Below are 25,404 nucleotides of genomic sequence, written 5' to 3'. Positions count from 1 at the left end.
CGATGCATATTTGTGTGTGCACATCTATATATCAAAACTCTTGTGAAGGCACATAATTATTGTGCACAAACCTTACTTGCTGTTGCTATGATTTGTGTCACGCTTATTTATTGTCTCAGCTCTCTAACCCCACTTCACCTGAAAACTACATTTAGGCTTTACGCCATGTGCAATGTCACAAGAGATTGACTAATATATTATTGAAAATACTGTCTAGGGCACAGAATTCCCACCACAAATCTTATTTTCTGTTGCCACAACTTTTGGTCAGACTTATCACTCAACATTTCCCACTGTTAATTGTTACGTCAACATTTTGCATTTCACTTTGCTGTTGGCTGTCATGATGTAGTTGTAAGCTCTGGCCACTGAGTAGCTCTAAGGAGCGACTTTGTGTAAACTCTCCTCCAATTCTATTGCTGTCTTGTATATAAAAAATAAACTTATAAAGTGGGCGGGGGTTTGGAATTTGCTGGCTGTAGAACCAGGCACGCTGAACTGCCACGACTATCAGAATTTAAGTGGAGGAAAATCAGGTGGGTTCCTTTACAGATGTCTAAACTAAGCCGAGCAATTTTCCGACAGTTGCTGCACCCAGTATGCCTGGCCGCAGACCCAGGAAATTGTTTCCAAAAATTTAATGAGAACATTTCTTACATTTAATAACAGATTATCAGCAGTGCTAAATACTGTTCCCCAACTCCCAGAGTTCAGCTGCCATTTATATGGCTCACAGTTCCTCATATAATCAGAACACCTTCATTGGTTTTCACAGTCATGTGTCTCTTAAATTAATTTAAAGCCTTTTCCAAAGAAATAGTCACTGTTAGTCATGCATATTTTGTGAACATTTGCAATGTCTTTATCCTGTGTGAAATAGGTCACTGCGGTCAAATTCGGGAAATTAGTACAGATAAGAAATATGACAGACCCAGCTGGTGCCCTGAGCTGAATCAAGGTTAAGCATGAAAGTAAAATGTTCTTTACAGCTGAACTTTTAATATGACAGTAACAGTCATGATCTACACAGAACATGGTTTCTAGTAATATGGAACAGCAAAATGACTGTGAATTGTGATGGCTGATTGAATAAGAATGGTTCTCTGGTAAAATGAAGACAGAATAAACCAAGTTGAGATAAATTGCACATGCATTCTTTTTAGCAACTGTTGGCAGATAGGGATCAGGAGCAGGAAGCCTGGTTGATTTTTCACTCACTCGCCCAGAAGCACTGAGACATACTGCCTCTTTAATCTTGGCTAGATCAGCTAACTCAGAAGAGGCTGGGATCAAAAGTGAGTCCTTTTTGAACTGTATGGCTCAGTGCCATACTGGATGATGCATTTAGCCACTGAGTTACATAATGCTTGCGCATCAATTATTTGTTTTGTCTTTCTTTTTCTTTTCCGTCGTGATAATGACTCCACTTCAAATTAATTCATGGAATGTGAAGTGCTTTGGGTTGTTTCTGAGAGAAGTGAGTCTGTGCTATGTAAATGCAAGTCCTTCTTTCTGTGGTCAACATAAGCCACATACTATTCCCAACCAAAAAGATAGGCAAGTAATCTATTACCAAGACACAGAATCAAACAGCACAGAAAAAGGCTATTTGTTCCCTCAAGCCTATGCTGGCTCTTTGAAATAGTCATTCAATTAGTCCCATTCCCCTGCTCTTTTCATATAGCCCTGCAAATTTTAACCTTTTCAATTATACAACCAATTTCCTTTTGAAAGTTATGACTGAATTTGCTTCCACCACCCTTTCAGACAGCGCAGTCCAGATCATCACAACTTGCTGCATCAAAAGAACTCTGCTCATCTCCCTTCTGCCTCTTTTGCCAATCAACTTAAATTGGCTTCATCAATTAATCTCCATAATTGGCTCCTGAAAGGTGAATGACCACAGGCAGGTGGATTTCCATGTGAAAAAGCACCAACATCCACTGGGCACCTTTTACCAGTGCACCACCATTTACCGGAGCTCAGGCCTGGTGGCACAGAATGTGCTCGCTGGTATGCGAGTGAGTGTATGGAAAGAACATGCAAATGAAGGAAATACCTCCTCCAACCTATTTTATTGCACTTGCGTCACTTAACTGTTGTGTGCAAGGGTTGCTTGTTCGGCCCAGGTACCCAGTGGTCAACGTTTAGCAAGAGGGAAAGCCTGGAACCCTCACACAATCACTGCAAAGTATTGCTTTGCACAGGCTACAGGAACAAGGAGCAACATTTATTTTAAAAAGGTCCTTTTATCCTGCTGGTGTCCCTATGAGATCTCCAAGGCCCGCCACAAATACACTCCATTCCCATCTCGGCAAGACACCCAGCAGAGGCCAGGGAGACCAGCTCCTGTATTTAAATGACCCCCAAGGCTGGAAGTTTGGCAGTACCAGGAATGCATATCTGTGGCAGGCAGAAGTTGTACCCAGCCATAGGTGCACCTCAATCAAAGGCAGCTGAAACCTTTAGACCATGTAGAATCCTGTCAGTTTAAACTGCCTTTGGGACTCACAATTCAAACCTTGCTTTTTCTTTCCACTGCTGATTGACCAGCTCTGAATTCTGTTTTCATTTCAATTTTTCAGCATTTTATTTCTCTAATTCTACTTTATAGTATTCTGGCTATAGCAATATAAAGTCACGATAATACATTTTAAATAAAATATTAAAACATTAATGGTTTAATATAGGAGATTCACAAAGTAAGGAGCAGATCTAGACATTAGAGCTTAAACACAAAAAACAGAGATTGATTCAGTTGAATAACTACCGGTTCAACTCGACAGTGATCTCAGTCAATCTCTGCTACTCCTCACAGACCCTTGCTTGAATACACTAAGCTTTATAGATTGTGAGCCAGGGATTTTCTGGCATATGTTCACATGTGCAAACACATGGCTGTAACACAAACAATTTTACTCAGGGAGCTTATGTAAATAAAAACATTTAATTGTGTACCTGAAATATCAGAACCTGGGCTGCAATTAATTGGAATTCTTTCCCACTGAAGTAAATAAGAAACCCATTTTTTTCCCCTTTCCCTGTTGCAGTAAACTACACCCTGTGACATTGCAATATTTCATCATTGTAATATGCTCCATCAAAAGCAAGTGTATTCTTTTACAGTAAGCTTTTTTAATGTCATACAAAGTACAACATCTCAAGAATCATTACTCAAGTAATGTTCAAAAGATAGGTTTCCGTGGGGGTTTCTCCCGCTTGTCCACTGTAACGTCAGCAGAAAATCCCCCAAAATCTTGGGGAAATAGTGTTAATAGCACTTGTGTTGTTTTTCCAGGGTTTCCGCGGTTCTTCACCAAATTTATTGTAGACGATCTGGAGAACCTCCACATTAATTCACTCCCTCGCCATTTCTCTCACGTGATGCAGATAAGTCAGCATCAGTTACAAAGTTGCATTGTATAACTTGTCCATAGTGATAATAACTTGCATTTATATAGCGCCTTTAATGTAGAACAACATCCCAAAGTGCTTCACAGCTGTTGAACCAAAGAAGGGAGAAATGAGGAGCGGGCCGAAATTGCCCCCCGACTAAAAGTAGGCGCACTTACCTATCTTTAAGATTTTTCTCTGCCCCAATCCATGGGGCTTATCATGGGCCGACATTCACCTCTTTATTTTGTATTTCCGGTCGGGACGGAAGTGCCCTTGGATTGGGTCGGCAGCCCCAACGAGCCATCAGCGTAACGCTGACGTGCTGTCTCGCGCTGCCGCATCACAACGTCCCACCCCTTCAGTTAAAGGGGAAGGCCACTGCGAGCTCTGCAATAAGTTTAGTTAGGCCCACAAGGGCACCAGGAAGGATTTTGGCTGGGCCAGCGGCCTGGTATCCAAAAGGGAATATCAGGCTGCCTGTTGGCTGCACTGCTGAACGAGTGTTCACCATTGTCAGGCCAACCTCGGAGTCAGACAACAATTAAAATAAAACGGAGGCGCCGGCAGCGCACCCTCCCCTTTAAAGATGGACGCGCTGCCCAGGCACCGACCGGCGGTGACGCCACTCCCGTGGGACAATTTCCCGCAGGGCAATTTCCCGCGGAGGTCGGAAAAGGGGTTGCCGCCGGGTGATGTGGGGTCGCCACATGCCCAATGGGCAGCAGTACTGGTGGCGCGGAAACCCATTCTCGCCTCTCCGATCCCAGGGGCAATTTAGGATGGGTTGGCCCATTCATCTGCCCCTGGTTGGTAAGGCCTATCTGCTTCAATACCGCCTCTTAGAGGAGCTTAAGGAGGGGGGGCACTTTCGGCCACGAGGAGTGATAAAAGCTTGGTCAAACGGATGGATTCATAGAAGGGTTTTAAAGAAGGAGAGATGATGGAGAGACAGAGGGGTTTAGGGAGGAAATTCAAAAAAGTGGGACCTAGGTGGCTGAAGACATCACCGGTGAGTGATGGCGGTGCATGGGGGAAATGGCAGGAGGCCGGAATCAGGGGAATGAAGAATTCAGTGGGAGGGGGTTTATAGCACAAGAGGAGATTACATAGACAGAGGAAAGTAAGCACATGCAGGGAATTAAACACGAGGAGAATTTTAAATGTTGGCATTGCAGAATCTGCAATCAATGTAGGTCATGGATAACAGATGTGGTGAGCATGTGTGATAGCATACAGGTAGCAGAGTTTTGGATGACCTGAAGTATTGTTTGCTAAATAGCTAGTGGAAAGCCAGCAGGCAGAGCATTGCAGTAATGACAAAGGTTGAACTAGAATGTCGGTGGGTGATGCTATGGAGGTGGAAGTCGGTGGTCTTTGTGATGGAGAGGAGATAGGGTCAGAAGTATAGGTAAGGGTTGGACAGGATGGCGAGGCTGTGACTAGTCTGGATGAGCATGGGACAGTGGCCTGGGAGAGGGATAGAGTCAATGGCAAGGGATCAGAGTTTGTGGCAATGGTTGAAGATAATTACTTTGGTCTATCCACTGTTTAGCTTGAGCAAATTATGGCTCATCCAAGATTGGATGTCTAGCAAGCAGCCTAACAGAATAGAGGTAGCAAAGGGGTTGAGAAAGGTGTTGAAGAGGTAGGGCTGGGTGTCATCAGTGCACAGGTGGAACATGACCCCATATCTGTGGATGATGTGGCCATGGGGCAACGTGCAGATGAGGAAGAGGAGGGGCAAGGCTGGTCCCAACATAATGGTGTGGGTGTGAGAAGAGAAGCCATTGCTCTGGCTATGATTGGATAGATAAGAGCAAAATCATTCAAGACTGGTTCCATGCAACTTGATAATGGAGAAGGAGGATATAGTCGACCAAATGGAGGTTAACGGGGATGAGGAGGAACAATATTCCACGCTTACAGAGGATGTCATTTGTGACTGGTTAGGGCCCTTTCAGTGCTGTAGAGAGGTGAAAGGATTCAAACTGTAAATTGCAGGAAAGGTGGGCAACAATACACTCAAGGACCTTGGCGAGGAATGGGAGGTTGGAGATGGAACATCAGTTATCAAGGATACAGAGGTTGAGGTTAGGGTTTTGAGGAGGAAGGTGATGACAGCAGTTTTGAAAGGACTGTGCCCAAGGAACCAGAAAAGGAACTTGGGTAATGAGGAGTTTTGTGGGAATGAGGTTGAAGGAGCAGCAGGTGAGTTTCATGGATGAGATGACCTTGGAGAAAGCAGGGGGCAAGATAAGGGAAAATAAACTCGGAGTTAGATTGTGGTTTTGAATAGATATGAACAACATTGAAAGAGATGGGGTGCCGATGGGTCAGATTGGTTTCTCTGTTTATCCAAGTTCCTATAGTCATCCCAGTGAATACCTTCCCCTTTCCCGCTTCAGGATTGGTGAAGGTATTTTTTCCTCTTTATTTCACTTTTAATTTGTTAATCCATTTAGAATCACATTTGTTTGTTCTGATCTTGCTGATTATATGTACAGCATGTATTTAGCATGCATCATTCCTTTAAAGGTATTTCACTTGACCTCCATCATCATCATAGACAGTCCCTCGAAATGAGGATGACTTGCTTCCATGCCGAAAAGGGATGAGTTCACGGGTGTTTCAACGAAGGACCTAATATTCTGGATCCCGAACTACATGTTGAAGGGTGGAAGATGCCGGTGCGTGGATTTTTTTAACGTGTGGTGACCGTTGCACCCCAGCCACCACACGGGCTCGACAGAGCTAGGTCTTGGTCCAGTGGCAAGGATTAACCAGGACGACTGGAGATCAGCTCTGCTGCACAGACCTCGTGCGCACACATATCGCAGTGTGAGCTGGCCTGTGGTGCCTCTGGGCTCTCGCCTCTTCTGGGCCCCGATCACATCCCTCCACAAACTCTTGCCGTTCCTTCGTCCTGGCTTCGCCGCTCCTGCTGTACCTGCCCGCACTGCAGTCAACTGTCTCCCTCCTGCAGCAGCACGCGCTGTTCCCGGCAGTGGCATGCCACCGCACGCTGCTCCCTCTAATGGCCCCGGCCTGCTGATGGTCTTGCAGGCCGGGACCCCGCCGATTTCCGGGCCGGGCTGGTAAGGACTCAACCGCCTCGGGCTCTGCTCCACTGAAGTGTTGTTAAGCATCCTCCTACATTAAACTTGCTTTAATTGTTCCCTCATTTATTTAAATTCAGCCTTTAAAGTTACGTAGCTGGATCTTGGTTTGTAACCCCAGATTATATTAAACTTGACCATTCTGTGATTCCCCCTCCTTTGCTATGAATTCCTTTTCCTATATGGCATCAGGGTTATTGGACAATAACAACAGGTCACGATGAGCACTGCCTCTCATTGATTCCTTGATGTACTGAATCATGATACAATCAGGTATTACATTTTCAACTCTGACTTTAAATCATTTGATTTGCCTAGTTTATCTTTGGATGATGGAAGTCTCCCACTAAAATAACTTTCCTGTTCTCACAAACCCAATTTATTACTTCGTAAAACAAATTCTCCTTTTTCTTGTGCTGACCTAACAATCTGTAACATATCCCCTAGTGTTAGCTTGGGTTTTATCCCATTACAGATGTCCAACCAGAGTAGTTCATTTTGCAGCTTTTCTCTCCCAGAGGACCAACTTCATTTGCCACGCCGATGTCCCTGATTCTTTTTTTGAATACTTTGTACCTCTGTAAATTATATTTCCTTCCATCCTTTGGCATGTTGCCTTGTTTCTGATATTCTCACCATTATTTTGGTTCCCTCTTGCCACAACAGCCTCCAGTTCCAGCACCTTATTTCTTCCCCCAACGCACAAACAAAAAGAAAAGCTTCTAAAAACTGTCCTTTAATAGAATTACCCAATCAAAGGAGTCAAATTGAAAGACACTGCAATGCTTCTTTTAAGAGGATTAGACTAAACTCCCCAGCTGTACACAGTTGTGAGGAACTCAGTAGTTAATGTCAGTATAGTTTCACCAGTATTCAATTGCATTGCATCAATAATACTTACAAGTGCAATTTGCCTAATTTTTTTTTAGATAAAACTAGCTGCTGAGTGTGAATTGAGCCATAGAGAACAAGAGGATTCCAGGTTTGCCCTCTGTTCTGTACTAATCTCAGTAGATGCAGTAATATAGGTACCCTTATTTGTACAGTACTACATGTAATGTGATTTAAGGATTGTACCTTGAAATGAACTGTACGTTAGTGCATTCTATGGAACTGCTGTCAGCATCCAAACAAATTGTATGGAATTGCTGACTGCAAGGTACTGAACTATTTTCCAATGTATTGTGAAAATTTTATATGAAAAAAGTATATTTTGGGGGGGAAAAAAAAAGAATTGCTTGGCTCCCCTGGTTAGTAAATAGCCAAGGTTCTGTTCACTATCCAATGAGCCCTGCTGGAAAGTGTGCGTGTGTGGATGTGACGTTTGGTCTCATGCCCTCCACAGTTGAATAGTCTGTTCACACGTACTGTCTTCACACCTGAAGAAGGACCACTTAGATGAGGTACCAGAGGGTGCCCAGCACTACTCTATGCAATACTCTATCCCAGCAAGAGTCAGAATCTCCACCTGAGTAGCAGAGAAAACTGGAGGGGCAGAAATACTTACAAGTGAGTCAAATGACAATGTGATTCAGAGTAGTTATTTACGACATTATACAGTTAGGTACTTCCCAAATACATAAATGCAGTGCACCAGAAAATCTGGGAGTAAATTCATTACAATTCTTCTAAAGAGCTTAGCGCCAGCATATCTTTCAAGTAGAAATCTAACCTTGTGGCCACATACAAGCAATGAGGAAGCATGCAGTGTTTTTACTTCTTTTAACAGTGCAACATACACATACAATATATTTCACTGCAAATTTCCTTTCCGTGCTCCCTTCTCAAACCTCAGTGAATTCTCCACAACCCTTCCCATTGTTTTTCCTCCACAGGGTTGTGCTCCCTGCAGTAAACCCATGGTTACCTACAACACTGGGACAAACTTTACCAGGTCTCCATGGATACGGGTTAACCCCTCTGAGGCATTGACTGAAACAAGCTGGGATTAAGGCAGCTTTTCTGCACTTTGATTGCTCTCAGTGCTTCTCGGCTAATCTCTGCAGGAATGGCAATTTCCTCTTTCTTTAATTTGGCATCATTGTACAGCTTCACACATTTGATGCTGACAGCCATTTTCCACTGTGTCCCTGTGGTTTCAGCAATTAACAGTTCCCTGCGTATCAAACCGGACAATATTCCATAATGTCATTACCACTGAGGTTGGATTTCGGCCACCACTTCCTTTCCACATACTCGTTGTTGTGTGAGTTCTGATGAAGCAGTATTTTCCTTGGTAGCCATATTGGAAATTACCTAAGCCGGGATTGAAGTTAGAAATGACAGAAAAGTATAAGCCCCCTAAACAATACAGTTGTACAATTTGTCCTCAAATTTGTCCTAATTTCTTGTTCTGTGAATTTTTGGGAATATAAACGTTCAAATAAACTAGTTCCACGTCAACATTTTTTTTATTGCAGCTGTTAAATCCGGTGGAGGGCGGAGACTGAAAAAGTAGTAAAGTGGAAACGAAATAGCTCTGGTTGATACATCTGAATAAATTTTGTAAATGAGAGATTGTGGAGTAACATCGATTGATCGCATAGTTTGTGTACTTACACATGTGGTACATTTCTAGGGAAGCATTGAGAAAAGAGGATGCCATTACTGGTGCAACACATTTTCCAAACATTACATAGATCCAATTATCTAAATAGAGGAACAAATTCACAAATGTGTTACAGTCCACAAGTTGTTTAAATATTACATCAATTCTTTTCTATTTTAAGAGAAAAACATTACACACTACCAATTGTGTCATAACCTGGTTATACAAATGGTAATTGATTTTATGGTTTAAAAAGAGTTTTAGCATTTGTTTAAGTATTTACAAAAGTGACAAAATTATGAAATCACCTTGTGTTGTCCCAGATCACCCCTGAATGAAATCGGATGCTGCAATGGTTGTCATGTTGTCAGTAGTGTAGGACTCTTGGGCTGTCAGGATATTGGGCGGGCTGTGAAGGAAAATGGGCCCAACGCCTGGGCTGGATTTGAAACACTCCTGTTGTTGTGGTGTTGGCAGTCGGTGATGATGTCAAAAAGATAAATTATATGAATTACTTGTTGAAAGATGGAAATATTTTCGAAGCAGATTGATCATAATGGAACATCAATTTTTCTTGCGCAAAGAAAAATAGTTTTAACATTAAGTAGCGTTGGGAATTATGGAAAGTGGATTGTGAATGAATCATTTTGATTTGTATTCAATATTTTAAGAACTTTCTTTAATGGTTTCACATATTTAATATTAGTTCAGCTTTTAGTACAGATGGAGCTGTATTTTTTTTATTGCAATCTAATTTTTTGCTTTTTTATTTCACAAAACTTGTAACTCATGCCACACAATTCCCCCTTGGTGCAGATTTAAAAAAATGTGTAGTAAAAATGGCATTACACTAATTATAACACACTGTTTCTGCGGACACACCATTTTATATCATGAATTAAACAGACACAGTGGATGATAGGCAGATTATTTTTCCTTTTATGTAGGCAGCATATGAGTTCTATTCATGATTATCTATACACGTCTCTGTCTTATGCAATTCTGGGTGCCCCGGTGTTAGACAGACTACCCAGATCCTTGCTGAACCCATTGCAATCTGGGCTGATCTTACTGGTGTTTCCCAGATACAACGCTTTTCAGAACAATTTTCACGAGACCTTTTACATCATATCTCACAATGCATCAATGACACTTAATCTCCACTGTCACCTTATAGTGACAGCCATCAGGAAATTTCACCCATGTACCAATATCAAGATTTCAGATGTTAATCTACCAATTTGTGATACCTAGGACCTTTCAATATATTTTGCACCCAAGTATTGAAATAATGCCATATGCATAACTACTAGATACCAGGAAGCACAGTCAGTGAGAAATCACTTATCCTATACTCTGCCATCACTTCACCCCCAGCCATTCACACCAATCTAGCAAATGTTCGGTTCAGGACAGATGGCAAATTATACAAACTCTACCACCTGCAGTCCACAACTAAGACCTCTGAAGACCTTGTTTGAGAGCTCTTGTTTGCTGCTGGCTGTGCCCTTGTTGGCCACACAGAAGAGGATCTCCAAGTCACCATGGACCATTTCTAAGCTACTGGTACGAAATTTGGTCTCACTATCAGACTGAAGAAAACCTGAAAAACCTATGTTCCACCTAATATCACCATTGAAGGGCACACGCTGTCTGCAGTGGATAGTGTCACCTACCTAGAAAGCACCATATTCTGTAATGCGCTCCTAGATGATGAGGCTCCCTCCTATTTCTCATCTATATGCTGCTCCGTGACGACATCATCTGAAAACACGGCATCAGTTTCCACATGTATGCTGACAACACCCAGCTCTACCTCACCACCATTTCTCTCGACCCCTCCATGGTCTCTAAATTGTCAGACTGCTTGTCCGACATCCAGTACTGGATGAGCAGAAATTTTCTTCACTTAAATATTGGGAAGACCGAAGCCATTGTCTTTGGTCCCTGCCACAAACTGCGTTCCCTAACCACTAACTCCATCCCTCTCCCGAGCATCTGTCTGAGGCCGAACCAGACTGTTCGCAACCTTGGTGTCATATTTGACCCGGAAATTAGCTTCTGGCCACATATCTGCGGCATAACTAAAACTGCCTATTTCCACCTCCGTAACATTGCCCATCCCCGCCCCTGCCTCAGCTCATCCGCTGCTGAAACCCTCACCCATGCCTTTGTTACCTCTAGACTTGACTACTCCATTACACTCCTGGCTGGCTTCCCACATTCTACCCTAAGTAAACTTGAGGTCATCCAAAACTTGGCAGCCCATATCCTAACTCGCACCAAGTCCCGCTCACCCATCACCCCTGTGCTCACTGACCTACATTGGCTCCCAGTTAAGCAACGCCTCAATTTCAAAATTCTCATCCTTGTTTACAAATCCCTCCATGGCCTTGCCCCTCCCTATCTCTGTAATCTCCTTCAGCCTCACAGAGATCTATGCTCCTCAAATTCTGCCCCCTTGAGCATCCCTGATTATAACTGCTCAACCATCGGTGGCCGTGCCTTCAGCTGCCTAGGCCCTAAGCTCTGGAACTCCCTCACTAAACCTCTCTGCCTCTCTTTCCTCCTTCAAGACGCTCCTTAAATCCTACCTCTTTCACCAAGCATTTGGTCATCTGCCTTAATTTCTTCTTATGTGGCTTGGTGTCAAAAATGTCTTTTGTCTTATAAAGTGCCTTGGGACGTTTCACTACGTTAAAGGCGCTATGTAAATACAAGTTGTTGTTGTTGTTGTTGTTAATGAGGTGAACCACATGATTGTTTGAAGCCAGTGATGCTTTTGGAAGGTTCTATGTGAGGTGATGGGATAAGAGGGACATTAAACTGGCAACAAAACTTACGGCCTACAGGGCATTAGTTTATAACATCCTTAGTGTGTGATAGCTGGACCACTTAGTCGCCACATCAGAAAACTTAATCACTTCCAAGTAGGTTGCCTCAGAAAGATCACCAAAATTCGATGGTGGCACAAGATTCTCAGGAGGTCCTCAGAAGAGCAAATATGCCAGGCATAGAGGCAATGATAGTAAAGGCGCAGCTAAGGTGGGCTGATCACTTAGTCTGAATGCCTGATACTAGACTGCACAAGAAGCTATTCTATGGTGAGCTGAAACTTGGTAAATGCTCTTGTTTGGTCATTTCAAAAGGTAGAAGGATTGCCTAAAGACCAATGTAAAAAAAATGTGGCATTTCTGATAAAAGCGTGGTAGGGACAGATTCAATAGCGACTTTCAAAAAGGTAGTGGATAAGTACCTGAAGGAAAAAAATTTGCAGGGCTACGGGGAAAGGGCGGGGCAAGTGAGACTAGCTGAATTGCTCTTGCTAACATGGGCTTGACGGGCTGAATGGCTCCTACTGTGCTTTAATGATTCTATGACAATGCTTATGACAGGAAAAAGTGACAAAAAATGATTCTTGATAGCTTGAAGAAAGTCACGTCCAGCTAGCCGAAGAAAAAAGAGCCCAAAGAAAATCAAGGAACGGTCAACGCTCAGGTCAATCTGGCATCCAATGTCCTGCGTGTGAGAAAACATTTCTCACAAAAATCAGACCTTACAATCATATGAGAATCCATAACCTGTAGTAAATTGGAAGTGAATCATAGGCTGTCATGATCGACAATGATGGACAAATCATCATCAGCAAACACTGGACAACTGAAAACTTTCAGTACCGTTTCCAAAAATACCACACATGGCAGATTGTAGCTGTAAAACTGGCCTTCTGTCTGCATTTGGGGAAAGGGCACCTTTTATTTGCAAGAAGCAAAGAGGAAATAGCAGAGGTTCTGACCATCATTTTCCAATCCTCTCTGGCCACAGGCGTGGTGCTAGAGGATGGGAGGACTGCTAATGTTGTATCTTTGTTTAAAAAGGGAGAAAGGGATAGACCGAGTAATTACAGGCCAGCCTCGGTGGTGGGAAAATGATTGGAAAAAATCCTAAGGGGCACGATAAATCTTCATTTAGAAAGATATGGATTAATCAAGGACAGTCAGCATGGATTTATTAAGGGAAGATCGTATCTTACTAACTTGATTGAATTTTTCGAGGAGGTAACCAGGAAGGTCTATAAGGGTAGTGCATATGATGTAGTGTATATGGATTTGAGCAAAGCTTTTGATAAGGTCCCACATGGCAGTCTGGTCATGAAAGTAATAGCCCATGTGATCCAGGGCAAAGTGGCAAGTTGGATCCAAAATTGGCTCAGAGGCAGGAAGCAAAGGGTAATGGTTGATGGGTGTTTTTGTGACTGGAAGGCTGCATCCAGTGGGGTTCCGCAGGGCTCAGTGCTGGGTCCCTTGCTTTCTGAGGGTATACGTCATTGACTTGGACTTAAATGTTGGGGTATGATTAAGAAGTTTGCAGATGACACTAAAATAGGCTATGTGGTTGATAATGAAGACGAAAGCTGCGGATTGCAGGAAGATATCAATGTACTGGTCAGGTGAGCGAAACAGTGGCAAATGGAATTCAATTCAGATAAGTGTGAGGTAATGCATTGGGGGAGATCTAACAAGGCAAGGGAATACACATTAACTGGTACGACACTGAAAAGTGTAGAGGAACAAAGGGACCTTGGAGTGCAGGTCCACAGATCCCTAAAGGTAGCAGGCTAGGTAGATATGGTGGCTAAGAAGACATATGGAATACTTGCCTTTATTAGTCGAGGATGGAATGCAAAAGCAAGGAGGATATGCTTGAACTGTATAAAACACTGGTTAGGCCGCAGCTGGAGTACTGTGTGCAGTTTTGGTCACCACATTACAGGAAAGATATGATTGCACTGGAAAGGGTGCAGAGGAGATTTACAAGAATGTTGCGTGGACTGGAGAATTTTTAGCTTAGAGGAAAGATTGGAGATTTTGGGTCTGTTTTCTTTGGAACAGAGGAGGCTGAGGGGAGACTTGATTGAGGTGTATAAAATTATGAGGGGTAGAGTAGATAGGAAGGACCTGTTTCCCTTGGCAGAGGGGTCATCAACCAGGGGACATAGATTTAAAGTAATTGGGGGGAGGTTTAGAGGAGATTCAGGTGAACGGTCTCTCCCCAGTGTGAACTCACTGATGTTTAAGCAAGGAACAGTACTGAGTGAATCCCTTCCCACACGCGGAGTTAACCCTTGCCACTGGATCAAGACCTAGCTCTGTCAAGCCCGTGAGGTGGCTGGTGTGCAACGGCCACCCCATGTTAAAAGAATCCATGCACAGGCATCTTCCACCCTTCATTATGTAGTTCGGGACCTCAAATGTCAGGTCCCTCATTGAAACACCTGTGAACTCATCCCTTTTTGGTGTGGAAGAAGGTCATCCTTGATACGAGGGACTGCCTAATATTAATACTAAGAGGAGATCTGAGGGAAAATGTCTTTACCCAGAGGGTAGTGGGGTTCTGGAACTCACTGCCTGAAAGGGTGGTAGAGGCAGAAACCCTCACCACATTTAAAAAATACTTGGATGTGCACTTAAAGTGCCCTAACCTACAGCACTACAGACCAAGAGCTGAAAAGTGGGATTAGGCTGGATAGCTCTTGGTCAGCTGCCGCGGATACGATGGACCGAAATGGCCTCCTTCCGTGCTGTAACTTTCTATGATTCTATGATTCCATGAGGCACGACAATTGTCTGATTTTTGTTCCAGCTGAGGCTGTGTCAGATTCAGAAATCTATTCTACAGCCTGTTGAACTGGTGGTCTATTATAGACTTTGCTGCTGATATGTCTTATACATATGCTGTATTGCATTCTTGATAAGCATTCATTTTTAGAATTAATTGCCAATAATTCAATATGATTATGACAAGATGCAAATCAATGACTGTTACAAGGTATGAAGAACATGTCAGGAGAAGGTGATTAATGCTTGGCTCATAAATTCTAGATTTAAGACCAAAATGATAGCTAAAATAAAACCAGAAAATGATGGAAATACTCAGCAGGTCAGGCAGCATCTGTGGAGAGAGAAACAAGACTTAATGTTTCAGGTTGATGACCTTTCATCAGAACTGGAAAAAGTTAGAGCTGTAACAGGTTTTAAGCAAGTGCAGAAGCAGGGAAAGGGCGATGGGGAGGAAAGAACAAAAGGGAAGGTCTGTGATAGGGCGGAAGGCAAGAGAGATTAAATGACAAAAGGGATGATGGTGCAAGGCGAAAGGAGATGGTAATGGGGCAATAAAGAAACAAAAGATGGGTCTAGAGAAGGTGTCAATGAGACTATCGGAATCATCAGCAACAGCTGTAATCAGAAAAAATGGGGGCAGTGGTTATGATCTGAAATTGTTGAACTCGATGTTGAGTCCTGAAGGCTGTAAAATGCCTAATAGAAAGATGAGGTGCTGTTCGTCAAGCTTACGTTGAGCTTCATTGGAATAGGGTAGGAGACCGAGTGGTAATGTGGCGGAGAATTAAAATGACAGGCGACTGGAAGCTCGGGGTCATGCTTGTGGACTGAACGGAGGTGTTCCACAAAGCGGTTGCCCACATGATAGCATTGTGAGCCCAATAGCATAACAGATGGAGAGAGTATGGCCTAAAACCTGGTGTTGGCTCTATTCAGTGGTTAACTGTAAGTTACTTAAAAGTCTCTATTTAATAACCCCAATATTGTTGGTTTCATCACGGGTTACAAGACAAGCACAATGGGCTGACCAATGGGGTGCCAGAATAATAACAAGACTGAGCAGCTATTAGATACTTTCAGGTGGGCATTTAAACTCGGCACTTGTGCAGGGAAGAGCAGGTCTGCTTTTTACTCAGCGGCACTTCTGTAAAATCCAGGCATCAAAGGTTTGCAAGAGTTGTTATAAAGAACAAATACTGGAAACCTGATTCAAGAAGTAAGAAACAGGGGGACTGAAGGCCACCCTCCCCAGAATCATTTAGTCCAGCAGGCTTGGAACTAATAGCAGAGTGAACACAGTCTGAAGAACAAAGTGGAGCTAGACAGATATGAAGAAACAGATGGCTGACCTCAAGAAAGCAACTAAGGTAAATCTCAAGTACAGTTTAGAATGTGGAACACCTGCTCCTCTGACTCCCCTTCCCCATCCTGCCTTGTGACTTCCCTCCCCCACCCTGTCTTGTGACTCCCCTCCCCATCCTGCCTTGTGACTTCCCTCCCCCATCCTGCCTTGTGACTCCCCTCCCCCATCCTGCCTTGTGACTTCCCTCCCCATCCTGCCTTGTGACTCCCCCCCCCCCAATCCTGCCTTGTGACTCCCCTCCCCCATCTTGCCTTGTGACTCCCCTCCCCCATCCTGTCTTGCGATGAAGTTGCTTCTTTGAGGCACCATTTTGGCACAGTGTTCTTCTCCTGTTTTGCCAACCTGGAACAACAGACTGATACGCAGCTACGGTCCATATGTAAACCAGCACCTCACAGACAAGGCAGAAGTGTTTGCAACCATATTCAGCCAGAAGTGCCGAGTGGATGATCCATATCGGCCTCCTCCTGAGTTCCCCACCATCACAGAACCAGTCTTCAGCCAATTTGATTCACTCCATGTGGCTGAGAGAAATGGCTGAGTGCACTGGATACAACAAAGGCTATGGGTCCCGATAACATCCCGGCTGTCGTGCTGAAGACTAGTGCTCCAGAACTAGCTGCACCTCCAGCCAAGCTGTTCCAGTACAGCTACAACACTGGCATCTATCTGACAATATGGAAAACAGCCCAGGTATGTCCTGTCCACAAAAAGTAGGAGAAATCCAATCCAGCCAATTACTGTTCCATCAGTCAACTTTCAATCATCAGCAATGTAATGGTAAGTGTTGGCAACAGTGCTATCAATCGGCATTTACATACCAATTAACTGCGCACTGATGCCCAGTTTGGGTTCCACCAGGACCTCTCGGCCTTGGTCCAAACAGCCTTGGTCCAAACATGGACAAAAGAGCTGAATTCCAAAGGTGAGGTGAGAGTGACTGCACTTGACATCAAGGCAGCATTTGACCGAGTGCAGCATCAAGGAGCCCTAGTAAAACTGTAGACCATGAGAATCAGGGGAAAACTCTCCACTGGCTGGAGTCATTCCTCAGAGGCTGAATATTCTGTGACGAGTGTCTCACCTCCTGTCTCCTCAAAGCCTTTCCACCATTTACAAGGCACAAGTCAGGAATGTGATGGAATACTCAACACTTGCCTGGATGAGTGCAGCTCCAACAATGCTCAAGAAGCTTGACACAATCTGTTATGTATGAAGAAAGAGTCAGACTGAATGCTGTGAGCTCAAAGCAAAATGTGACTGTAGTCTTTTATTGCAGGTCTCCAGAGCGCCTCTCCAACCTGTGAGGCCTACTTAAATACCTGTGCTTCCAAGGGATTATGGGATGCCTTGGGACTCCAGTGAATGAGCTCTCTGGTGGCTGTACAGAGTATATACAAGTCTACATATATAACAACACTCCCTCACCAAAGTCAACAGTGTAACTATTTACAAGGTGAGTCGATCTGGGGCCATTCTTGCCCTGGTTGATCATCTTGGGGCAAATGCTGGTAATGGTGAATCGTCTGTTGGGCCCTCGCTGGGCTGCTGTGCAACTGGCCTTGCTGGGCTACCTGGTGTGGTGAGTCCTGCTGGGCTGTTGTGGATGATGGGTACTGCTTCGTGGTCAACCGCTGTGTCGGTTGCCACTGGTGTGTACGTTGGGGGGGTCAAAGAAGGTAAGGTCCAAAGTGGGTTGCTCAGGATAGTCCATGAATCTGAGTTTGATTTGGTCCAAGTGTTTCCGGTGAATGAGTCCATTTGAAAGTTTGATCCTAAACACCCTGCTCCCTTCTTTGGCCACAACAGTGCCGGGAAGCAACTTGGGACCTTGTCCATAATTCAATACAAATACAGGATCATTGATTTCAATCTCGCGTGACACATTTGCGCTATCATGATATTGACTTTGTTGAAGCCGCCTGCTCTCTATCTGTTCATGTAGATCGGGGTGAACTAATGAGAGCCTTGTCTTAAATGCTCTTTTCATGACCAGTTCAGCAGGTGGGATCCCAGTGAGCGAATGGGGTCTCGTGTGGTAGCTAAGCAGGACTCGGGATAGGCGAGTCTGCAGTGAGCCTTCCATTACCCTCTTCAAGCCCTGCTTGAAGGTTTGCATTGTTCTCTCTGCCTGACCATTGGACGCTGGTTTAAACGGGCCAGATGTAATAAGTTTGATCCCATTGCGGGCCATGAATTCTTTGAACTCATGGCCCGTTATCGCTCACCAGGACATCGGGCAGACCGTGCGTGGCAATATGGCCCGCAGGCTTTCAGTGGTGGCAGCGGATGTGCTTGCCGACATTATCTCACATTCAATCCATTTGGAGTACGCATCTACAACCACAAGGACCATTTTACCCAAGAACGGGCCTGCATAGTCGACATGGACCCTAGACCACAGTTTGGAGGTCCAAGACCATAACCTTAGTGGCGCCTCACTGGGTGCATTGCTTAGCTGCAAGCATGTGCACGCAGGACTCTAAGTCCACATCGATACCGGGCCACCACACGTGGGATCTGGCTTTCGCTTTCATCATTCATCATTACAATGCCTGGGTGGGTACTGTGGAAGTCACTGATGAAGATGTCTCTGCCCTTCTTGGGAATCACTACCCGATTACCCCACAGAAGGCAGTCTGCCTGTATAGACATTTCATCTTTGCACCGCTGGAATGGCTTGATCTCTTCCTGCATTTCCATTGGGACACTGGACCAGCTTCTGTGAAGCACATAGTTTTTGACTAGTGACAATAAGGGGTCCTGGCTTGTCCGGGTTTTGACCTGCCAGGCAGTGACGGGTGAGTATTCACTCTCAAATGCTTCCATAACCATGACTAAATCTGCGGGCTGCGCCATTTCCACCCCCGTGTTGGGCAACGGCAACCTACTGAGAGCATCGGCGCAATTTTCTGTGCCTGGCCTGTGGCGGATGGCGTAGTTGTATGCGGACAATGTGAGCTCCCACCTCTGGATGCGGGCCAATGCATTAGTATTTATCCCATTACTCTCGGAGAACAGGGATATGAGTGGCTTATGGTAAGTTTCCAATTCGAATTTTAGCCCAATCAGATATTGATGCAGTTTCTTTACCCGATAGACACACGCTAACGCTTCTTTTTCAATCATGCTGTAAGCTCTCTCAGCCTTAGACAGACTCCTGGATGCATAAGCAACCAGTTGCAATTTCCCAAAATCATTAGCTTGTTGCAATACACACCCGACGCCATATGATGACGCAGCACATGCTAGTACCAAACGCTTACATGGATCATACAACACAAGCAATTTGTTTGAGCATAACAATTTTCTAGCTTTTACAAAGGCATTTTCTTGGCTTTTGCTCCATACCCATTCATCTCCTTTATGCAGTAAGGCGTGCAATGGTTCTAACAGTGTGCTGAGACCCGGTAAGAAGTTACCAAAGTAGTTCAGAAATCCTAGAAACGACCGCAGCACCATCACGTTCTGTGGCCTCGGTGCATTCTCGATTGCCTCCGTCTTTGAATTGGTGGGCCTGATGCCATCCGGCGCGATCCTCCTCCCCAGGAATTCCACTTCAGGTGCCAGGAAAACACACTTCGAGCATTTTAATCTGAGCCCCACGTGGTTGAGTTGACTAAGAACCTCCTCCAGGTTCTGCAGATGCTCGACTGTGTCCCGACCTGTAACCAAGATGTCGTCCTGGAAGACCACCGTGCGCGGGACCAACTTCAGTAAGCTTTCCATGTTTCTCTGGAATATCGCCGCGGCTGATCGAATTCCCAATGGGCATCTATTATAAATGAAGAGAACTTTGTGCGTGTTGATGCAGGTGAGACCCTTCGATGATTCCACCAGCTCCTGCGTCATGTAGGCTGAAGTCAAATCCATCTTCGTGAAAGTCTTTCCTCCCGCCAGCGATGCAAAAAGGTCTTCAGACTTTGGTAGTAGGTATTGGTCCTGCAGGGAGAAATGATTGATAGTTACTTTGTAATCGCCACAGATTCTGACGGTGTTGTCTCCCTTGTGGACTGGGACAATCGGACTGGCCCACTCATTGAATTCGATCGGTGAAATTATGCCCTCTCTTTGCAGCCGGTCTGGCTCAATCTCTGCCCTTTCTCTCATCATGTACGATATTGCTCTCGCCTTGTGATGAATGGGTCGCGCCCCCGGAATTATGTGAATCTGCACTTTTGCTCCTTGGAATTTCCCGATGCCTGGTTCAAACAGCGAATGGAACTTGTTTAAGGCCTGGGCACACGAAGTTTTGTCAGCGGGCGATAGCGCTCGGATGTCGTCCCAGTTGCAGCGTATCTTTCCCAGCCAACTCCTGCCGAGCGGCATGGGACCATCACCCGGTACCACCCAGAGTGGTAGCCTGTGCACCGCTCCATCGTAGGAGACCTTTATGGTAGCACTGCCGATTACGGGAATCAGTTCCTTTGTGTAAGTTCTTAGTTTCATGCGAATTGGATTTAAGACTGACCTTGAGGCCTTGCTGCACCACAATTTTTCGAAAGTCTTTTTGCCCATGATGGACTGGCTTGTGCTCGTGTCCAGCTCCATTGACACCGGGAGTCCATTTAGTTCAACTTTCAGCATTATCGGGGGACACTTTGTGGTAAATGTATGCACCCCATGTACCTCTGCCTCCTCGGTCTCAGGCTCTGGTTCGTCGTGATCCATCGTGGATCTTTCCCCCTCTGCAACATGGTGGTTTGCAGGATTAACAGGATTTGCAGCTCGCCTGCACATACATTGGAGGTGTCCCATTGTTCCACAGCCTTTGCAAACGCATCCTTTGAAGCGTTATGAATGGAAATGATGATCACCCCCGCAGCGCCATCAAGGTGTTAATGGCCTAGAATTCATTACCCTTGATGGTGGACTCTGAGATATCTGTGGACGTGCAGCTGCAGGCATGTGTGACCTGCCCTGTATGTTGCGATTTGAAAACAACATCACTTTGTTCACAGTACTTGTAGCAGTACTTGTGTGCTGAGAGATTTGCTTTGGTGGCAATGAACACCTGGGCTATCGCTAAGGCCTTACTTAAGGTTCGGATCTCTACAGTCAAAAGTTTGCGAAGTATAGTTTCATGGCCAATGCCAAGTAAAAAAAAGTCTCTGAGCATGTGCTCCAAATGTCCTTCAAATTCGCAATGTCCTGCAAGGCGTCTTAGCTCGGTGACATAATTCGCCACTTCCCGGTCTTGGAAATATATCGCCGTTTCTTCTTTGTCGCTGGGTCAAAATCCTGGAACTCCCTCTCTAACAGCACTGTGGGAGTACCTTCACCACAAGCACTGCAGCAGTTCAAGAAGGTGGTTCACCACCATCTTCTCAAGGGCAATTAAGGATAAATGTTGGCCTTTGCCAGCAATGCCCACATCTCATGAACGAATAAAAAGAAAGCACCCTGCATCATTCTCATCGCATTTGCCAAGCACCAGAACACATGTGCACAGCCTTCAAGCTGGAGATAATTAATTGAAGAGGTTGTGTCTGATGACGTACAGATTGTCTTTGTCTTTGTGCAGAATAAGATATCAGCACAGAAAAAGATGGGCATTGATGTTCGTTTAGGAAATGCAGAGGACAGTATTACTGAAGAGTATTGGCAACTTTATTTCGTACATTTGGACACGAGAGTTCCTTAAAGGCTCAGGCATTTAGTTAAATATATCTTGTTTAAGTGTCTGTTGCATCAGTCTCCCTGGCTGTGCTGGTATTTCAAAAGTTACATCCTAATGCTCACTATCTGCCACCTGGTCTGGAATTGTTTCTGGATTGACCTCCTCCTCAATGGTTAGAGCTCTTTGTACAGCAAAGTTATGGGAGCATGCAACATACAATGATAATCCTGGCGATCTTGTGTGGGCTGTACTGTCCTGTGCCCCCAATATGTCCAGGCACATGAGACGATGCTTCAAGCTCCCAAATGTACACTCAGTAATCAAGCTGGTGGTTGAAGGGGCTTCATTGTATTGCTTTTCAGTTTCTGTGAATGGCTGCACAAGTGTGTCATTAGCCAAGGATGAAGAAGATATCTTTGCTTCAAGTTTCTCTTCACCTTTAAAAAAAGCCTCACACATATAATTGGCATAAAACAAAAGCCTGGTGGAAACTGCCTGGAAGCAGGTATTGACTGTATGATAATGTGCTGGTCGAATACACCATAGAAACATAGAAACATAGAAACATAGAAAATAGGTGCAGGAGTAGGCCATTCGGCCCTTCTAGCCTGCACCGCCATTCAATGAGTTCATGGCTGAACATTCAACTTCAGTACCCCATTCCTGCTTTCTCGCCATACCCCTTGATCCCCCTAGTAGTAAGGACCTCATCTAACTCCTTTTTGAATATATTTAGTGAATTGGCCTCAACAACTTTCTGTGGTAGAGAATTCCACAGGTTCACCACTCTCTGGGTGAAGAAGTTCCTCCGCATCTCGCTCCTAAATGGCTTACCCCTTATCCTTAGACTGTGACCTCTGGTTCTGGACTTCCCCAACATTGGGAACATTCTTCCTGCATCTAACCTGTCTAACCCCGTCAGAATTTTAAATGTTTCTATGAGGTCCCCTCTCATTCTTCTGAACTCCAGTGAATACAAGCCCAGTTGATCCAGTCTTTCTTGATAGGTCAGTCCCGCCATCCCGGGAATCAGTCTGGTGAAACTTCGCTGCACTCCCTCAATAGCAAGAATGTCCTTCCTCAGGTTAGGAGACCAAAACTGTACACAATACTCCAGGTGTGGCCTCACCAATGCCCTGTACAACTGCAGCAACACCTCCCTGCCCCTGTACTCAAATCCCCTTGCTATGAAGGCCAACATGCCATTTGCTTTCTTAACCGTCTGCTGCACCTGCATGCCAACCTTCAATGACTGATGTACCATGACACCCAGGTCTCTTTGCACCTCCCCTTTTCCTAATCTGTCACCATTCAGATAATAGTCTGTCTCTCTGTTTTTACCACCAAAGTGGATAACCTCACATTTATCCACATTATACTTCATCTGCCATGCATTTGCCCACTCACCTAACCTATCCAAGTCGCTCTGCAGCCTCACAGCATCCTCCTCGCAGCTCACACTGCCACCCAACTTAGTGTCATCCGCAAATTTGGAGATACTGCATTTAATCCCCTCATCTAAATCATTAATGTACAGTGTAAACAGCTGGGGCCCCAGCACAGAATCTTGCGGTACCCCACTAGTCACTGCCTGCCATTCTGAAAAGTACCCATTTACTCCTACTCTTTGCTTCCTGTCTGACAACCAGTTCTCAATCCATGTCAGTACACTACCCCCAATCCCATGTGCTCTAACTTTGCACATCAATCTCTTGTGTGGGACCTTGTCGAACGCCTTCTGAAAGTCCAAATATACCACATCAACTGGTTCTCCCTTGTCCACTCTACTGGAAACATCCTCAAAAATTCCAGAAGATTTGTCAAGCATGATTTCCCTTTCACAAATCCATGCTGACTTGGACCTATCATGTCACCTCTTTCCAAATGCACTGCTATGACATCCTTAATAATTGATTCCATCATTTTACCCACTACCGATGTCAGGCTGACCGGTCTATAATTCCCTGTTTTCTCTCTCCCTCCTTTTTTTAAAAGTGGGGTTACATTGGCTACCCTCCACTCTATAGGAACTGATCCAGAGTCAATGGAATGTTGGAAAATGACTGTCAACGCATCCACTATTTCCAAGGCCACCTCCTTAAGTACTCTGGGATGCAGTCCATCAGGCCCTGGGGATGTATCGGCCTTCAATCCCATCAATTTCCCCAACACAATTTCCCGGCTAATAAGGATTTCTCTCAGTTCCTCCTCCTTACTAGACCCCCCGACTCCTTTTATAACCGGAAGGTTGTTCGTGTCCTCCTTCGTGAATACCGAACCAAAGTACTTGTTCAATTGGTCCGCCATTTCTTTGTTCCCCGTTATGACTTCCCCTGATTCTGACTGCAGGGGACCTACGTTTGTCTTTACTAACCTTTTTCTCTTTACATATCTATAGAAACTTTTGCAATCCGTCTTAATGTTCCCTGCAAGCTTCTTCTCATACTCCATTTTCCCTGCCCTAATCAAACCCTTTGTCCTCCTCTGCTGAGTTCTAAATTTCTCCCAGTCCCCAGGTTCACTGCTATTTCTGGCCAATTTGTATGCCACTTCCTTGGCTTTAATACTATCCCTGATTTCCCTTGATAGCCACGGTTGAGCCAGCTTCCCTTTTTTATTTTTATGCCAGACAGGAATGTACAATTGTTGTAGTTCATCCATGCGGTCTCTAAATGTCTGCCATTGCCCATCCACAGTCAACCCCTTAAGTATCATTCGCCAATCCATCCCAGCCAATTCACGCCTCATACCTTCAAAGTTAGCCTTCTTTAAGTTCTGGACCATGGTCTCTGAATTAACTGTTTCATTCTCCATCCCAATGCAGAATTCCACCATATTATGGTCACTCTTCCCCAAGGGGCCTCGCACAACGAGATTGCTAATTAATCCTCTCTCATTACATAACACCCAGTCTAAGATGGCCTCCCCCCTAGTTGGTTCCTCGACATATTGGTCTAAAAAACCATCCCTTATGCACTCCAGAAAATCCTCCTCCACCGTATTGCTTCCAGTTTGGTTAGCCCAATCTATGTGCATATTAAAGTCACCCATTATAACTGCTGCACCTTTATTGCACGCACCCCTAATTTCATGTTTGATGCCCTCACCAACTGTGCATTGATGGAGTTGAACCCCTTCTGTTCATGTAGGCCATTGCATTATAGAGAGGGATTCAAACAGTCACATGGGGCAATTTCAACTCACCCCACTGGGCAGGAATGGAGTGGGTCAGCAGTGAAAATGGACTGGCTCCATTTCCCCCTCTATTCCCATCAACCTCCAATTTTAACACCACTAGTTTTGCCGGCGAATGAGGAGCCTGCTGGACTTGGGCAGGAGCCTCGTGCATTAATGCAAATCGGGCATCTATGATGTCTATAGGACTCCAATGGCATTTTAACCGGGGCCTGGGCATAGAAGCCACTGTGGCTTTTCTGGCAGGTTGAATCTAGTGGGAAGGATGAAGAGGCCCTCCAGGTAGATGAGAGATTTTCCGGATGGGGCAAAGAGGAGCAGGAATGCTACTTACCTGGAAGATGGTGGGCGACCCTTATTAGTCACATCTTCATCTGTTGGCTGCTGCTCTGTGCTCTCTTCCCGCCCATTCCAGGCACGGAGTAAACTGATAGCATATAGATGAGGCTTGGGCCTGAAATCTACCTGTTTCCTAGAGCCAGAGAACAACCTAAAGAAAGAAAAGAAAGAAAAAAAGACTTGCATTTATATAGCACCTTTCACAA

This window comes from Pristiophorus japonicus, chromosome 9 (genome assembly GCF_044704955.1).
Source record: "Pristiophorus japonicus isolate sPriJap1 chromosome 9, sPriJap1.hap1, whole genome shotgun sequence".
Classification (NCBI taxonomy): Eukaryota; Metazoa; Chordata; class Chondrichthyes; family Pristiophoridae; genus Pristiophorus; species Pristiophorus japonicus.
Note: the sequence above shows the minus strand (reverse complement) of the source record.